Source organism: Henckelia pumila, chromosome 2 (assembly GCF_033568475.1).
Source record: "Henckelia pumila isolate YLH828 chromosome 2, ASM3356847v2, whole genome shotgun sequence".
NCBI lineage: Eukaryota > Viridiplantae > Streptophyta > Magnoliopsida > Lamiales > Gesneriaceae > Henckelia > Henckelia pumila.
The window spans coordinates 117,696,817-117,702,523 of NC_133121.1; positions in this window are offsets into that span (position 1 = coordinate 117,696,817).

Below are 5,707 nucleotides of genomic sequence, written 5' to 3' on the forward strand. Positions count from 1 at the left end.
ATAACAAGATTTTCCTAAAGAGAAAGCTTTATACTCTTCGGATGGCAGAATCATCATCAATGACCGACCATATCAATACACTGAATACTCTACTTTCACGGCTCACCTCTATGGGGCATAAAATAGAGGAAAAAGAACGTGCGGAGCTTCTACTTCAAAGTCTACCAGATTCATACGATCAGCTCATCATCAATGTTACCAACAATGTTCTTTCAGATAATTTAAATTTTGACGATGTCTTAACTGCGGTTCTTGGAGAAGAGAGTCGTCGAAGGAACAAGGAAGATAGGTTGGCAACGTCGAAGCAAGCAGAGGCTTTACCGATGACTAGAGGAAGATTGACGGAGCGTGACTCCAGTGGGAGCCACAGATATGGTAGATCCAAGTCGAGAAGTAAGAAGAAAAATATTTACTGCTTTAAATGTGGTGGTAAAGGGCACTTCAAGAGAGAGTGTACGAAGAGCATCGAAAAGGGATCTCAAGGAAATGTGGCCAGTACTTCAGGCGGTGGTGAAATATTATTTAGTGAAGCAGCAACTGTTGCGGAAGGCAGACACAAATTTTGTGATGCATGGATTATGGATTCAGGAGCGACGTGGCATATGACGTCAAGGAGAGAATGGTTCGACCAGTATGAACCAGTCTCAGGAGGATCTGTATTCATGGGAAACGATCATGCCTTGGAAATCGCTGGGGTCGGTACCATTAAAATCAAAATGTTTGATGGTACTATTCGCACCATACAGGAGGTACGACATGTGAAGGGCCTAACAAAGAATCTTTTGTCTTTGGGGCAATTGGATGATATTGGGTGCAAAACCCGTATCGAGAAAGGGATCATGAAGATTGTGAAAGGTGCACTTGTGGTTATGAAGGCGAAAAAGGTTGATGCAAATCTGTATATATTATTGGGGGAAACACACAAAGAGGCGGAACTAGCTGTTGCATCAATTGGTTCGGGGGAAGAATCAACAGTGTTGTGGCATAGAAAGCTTGGACATATGTCAAAACGAGGAATGAAGATTCTCTCAGAACGGAAGCTGTTGCCGGGACTTACAAAAGTGACTCTACCCTTTTGTGAGCATTGTGTTACCAGTAAACAACACAGATTGAAGTTTGGCACGTCTACTGCCAAAAGCAAAGGTATATTGGAGCTGATTCATTCTGATGTTTGGCAAGCACCGGTGGTGTCCCTAGGAGGAGCGAGATACTTTGTCTCGTTTATTGATGATTTCTCTAGGAGATGTTGGGTGTATCCAATCAAGAAGAAGTCAGATGTTTTTGAAGTCTTCAAAGTTTTCAAAGCGCGGGTGGAACTTGATTCTGATAAGAAAATCAAGTGTTTAAGGACTGACAATGGAGGAGAATATACCAGTGATGAATTTGATACATTCTGTCAGCATGAGGGAATCAAAAGACAGTTCACGACGGCTTACACGCCTCAGCAGAATGGAGTGGCGGAGCGGATGAACAGAACTCTGTTGGACAGAACAAGGGCTATGTTGAGTACTGCGGGTCTACCAAAGTCATTTTGGGCAGAAGCAGTCAAAACCGCTTCTTACATCATCAATCGTTCTCCTTCAGTGGCGATTGATTTGAAAACTCCGATGGAGGTGTGGACTGGCAAGCCAGCTGATTATTCTCGATTACATACATTTGGAAGTCCGGTGTACGTTATGTACAATGAGCAAGAAAGATCAAAATTGGATTCTAAATCCAGAAAGTGTATCTTCTTGGGCTATGCTGATGGAGTAAAGGGGTTTCGCTTGTGGGATCCTACTGTCCACAAGCTTACCATCAGCAGAGATGTTATCTTCGAGGAAGATAAAGTGAAGGGAGACAAAGACACACAGAATTCAGAAACTACTATCATTCAGGTGGAAAATAATACAGACGAAAATCAAGTTTCTTGTGAAGCAGTACCAGAGCACGAGGTACAAGAACTAGTTGAGTCAGAGGTTTCCAAAGTGAGGCAGTCAACTCGAGAGAGAAGACCACCAGGTTGGCTTTCAGATTATGTCACTGAAAGCAACATTGCATATTGTCTATTAACAGAGGATGGTGAGCCATCGAGTTTCCATGAGGCTACTCAAAGCTCGGATGTATCCCTGTGGATGACAGCGATGCAGGAAGAATTGGAAGCATTGGACAGAAACAAAACTTGGGATCTTGTTACACTACCACGAGGGAGAAAAGCTATCGGTAACAGATGGGTCTATAAGATCAAGCGTGATGGAAATAACCAGGTGGAGCGGTATCGTGCAAGATTGGTTGTCAAAGGGTACGCTCAGAAAGAAGGTATTGACTTCAATGAGATATTTTCTCCTGTGGTTCGACTTTCAACAGTCAGGATAGTATTGGCAATGTGTGCGGTGTTTGACCTACATCTAGAACAACTAGATGTGAAAACGGCATTTCTTCATGGCGATCTTGAAGAAGAAATTTATATGCTCCAGCCAGAAGGTTTTGCAGAAAAAGGCAAAGAGAACTTGGTTTGCAGGTTGAACAAATCTCTGTACGGTCTCAAACAGGCGCCGAGGTGTTGGTACAAGAGATTTGATTCCTATATCATGAGCCTTGGGTACAACAGACTCAGTGCAGACCCTTGTACGTATTTCAAGAGGTCTGGTGATGATGATTATATCATTTTGTTGTTGTACGTGGACGACATGTTGGTAGCAGGCCCCAACAAAGATCGGGTCCAAGAATTGAAGGTACAGTTGGCTAGGGAATTTGATATGAAGGACTTGGGACCAGCAAACAAGATTCTAGGGATGCAAGTTCACCGAGACAGAAGCAACAGGAAGATTTGGCTTTCCCAGAAAAATTATTTGAAGAAAGTCTTGCAACGCTTCAACATGCAAGATAGTAAGCCAGTTTCAACCCCTCTTCCTATTAACTTCAAGTTATCTTCTGAGATGCGTCCTAGCAGTGAAGCAGAGAAGATGGAGATGTCTCGAGTACCGTATGCATCAGCAGTGGGAAGTTTAATGTTCGCCATGATTTGTACAAGACCAGATATTGCACAAGCAGTGGGAGCAGTCAGTCGATATATGGCGAATCCTGGACAAGAGCATTGGAGCACGGTTAAGAGGATCCTTAGATACATTAAGGGTACCTCGGATGCTGCATTATGTTTTGGAGGATCAGATTTTACACTCAGGGGCTATGTGGACTCAGATTACGCAGGTGATCCAGATAAAAGAAAATCTACTACTGGTTATGTGTTTACAGTTGCAGGAGGTGCAGTCAGCTGGGTTTCAAAACTGCAAACAGTTGTGGCATTATCTACAACGGAAGCAGAATACATGGCAGCTACTCAAGCTTGCAAGGAGGCAATATGGATTAAAAGGTTATTGGAGGAGTTTGGACACAAACAAGAAAAGATTCATCTGTTTTGTGACAGTCAGAGTGCCTTGCACATTGCAAGGAATCCGGCCTTTCATTCCAGGACGAAACACATTGGAGTTCAATTTCACTTTGTACGGGAAGTAGTAGAGGAAGGAAGTGTGGACATGCTGAAGATCCATACGAAGGATAACATTGCTGATATTCTGACCAAGCCAGTGAGTACAGAGAAGTTTGAATGGTTTAGATCCTCAAGTGGCCTAGCAGAAACGTAAGCAGCAGGAATGGCAAGATTAAAAGAATATGTGGAGATGTGTTTGATCCTTAATCAAATCTCCAAGTGGGAGAAATGTCGGCAAATGACACATGAGAAGCATGCATTAAATGCATGTTTATTTATTCAATTATGGTTGGCCAAAGTGGACGGCAAGATTGAAGGAAATTCGTAATGAATTTCCTTTCTCATGTGTGTTCAGACGAGAATCCCCTAATATAAATAGGTGCCTCCGCTCGTCAATTTCAGTATCTCATCTTCAGTTCATTTCTCGGTTTAAAGCATTCAAATACTTTTGAGTGCGTTTTTTATATATATTTGTGAGATAGGTTTTCTCCTGTATTAAGAGAGTGTGTGTCTCTTTGGAAACACAGAGAGAGGTTGTAATTCTCCAAATATTATAGTGGAATCTTTTGGTCTTGCCCGTGGTTTTTACCCTAATAATTTCAGGGGGTTTTCCACGTAAATCTTGGTGTCTATTAAATTCTTCAATTTTCATAGTTTCTATCTCGTGATGCCGCACCTGGGACCAACATATTCTTTAAAATTGTTACTCACAAGACAACCGGCCAAAAAATTTGTTGAATATATACAAAGTCGTCGTCCACAAATCCATTCATAAAAAAACAGGAATGTGTTATAGCAAGGAGCCAATGAATCATTTTCTTGTGTGTTTTTTTATGGCCATAAACTTATAGTCGATTAAAAAAAACAAAAAAAATAACAATGTCTTCGATTTTCCAAGTGATTCACGCAACAGGGGAGGAGAAGCTAGAATATAATTCAGAAGGAGACATATCACAAAAGAGTTGTTTTCGACTATTATCAATAACAATCAAAAGAAAATTTTGGTGATGTACATATATGGTAGAATAGTTACCAAACTCTTGAACAAAACATCAATGAGGCTTGGCTACGTTTTCTTGATGGATATGGCCGGAGATTCAAGCATTGACGGCAACACGAGTGGAGAAAGAAGAGGGGATCGGATTGTTACGACCAAAATAAGATGCATTTGTCGTGGTGGTAGCTGTAGTTGTTGTTGCTGACGCTGATTCTTTAACCGTACCTACAATAGAATTCGGTGTACCTTTACAATCGATAGAAACAGTCGCCTGGCTTTATCTGCAGAGGTCGAGGCGCTCGTTTTTGCAATCGACTCAAAGGCTGATTTCGAGTACTGATCCCAAAATCTTGAGCTGGAGACAGGGATTTGAATCCTTGAAATCCTTATCAGACATCACTTTGTCACATAAGAAATTTTCCCATAAAAACTTAATGAATTAGCTGTTAATATACAGCAATTGTCACACTCACATGTGATTTTTTCACTTGAATAAGAAATGTTGGGTTTTCTTTCTCCAAACGGTCAGTGATGGGCGGCCAAAAAAGTTTCTCGCAGTGAATCCATGCATGCACTCATCTCAGTTGTTTCTAGTATTGTGATATTATATAATAGTGTGAAGTTATTTTTCTGCGTGCCAAATTAAGTATATTTTTATAAGCTACTACGAATCTCCAGATCGAAAAATAATTAATTTTACTGTGTTTTTTACTTGATGCTGGCAAGGGCATTAATATTAGTGGAATTTGCAAAAAGTGGCTCAGAAACCAGAAAATGGATTGACAATGCATGTGAGAAAAGAAAAAAGAAAAGGAAGGAAAAGAAAAGGTTTAATTTCCGAATCAAACTGGTTTTCCCAAAACGAGTGGGCGGGTCTCAAGTTTTTTTTTTTTTTTTTTTTCTTGGCGAGGCAGGACATGTCACATGTGTTTGACCAAATCTATTTAGTTTCAAAAAAAAAATTCAAGGTATATTTTTATGGTAAGTCTTGTATATTGCAAAATTACCAGTTGCACCGTATAATAATTTTGGCATTGGTAGTGTAATAATTAATATGAATGATTATTCTTTCCAAAATCTTGGTTTATTTTGTTGGTTTTTTTTTCATATATTACTCACGGGCAACGCATATGTTTTTATTAGTATGTGTATATATAAATCTATTATCTATTATTTTATTTTTTAAAAATATAAATATGTAACTTCAAATTTCCATTTATATCCTTATTTATTACTTGATT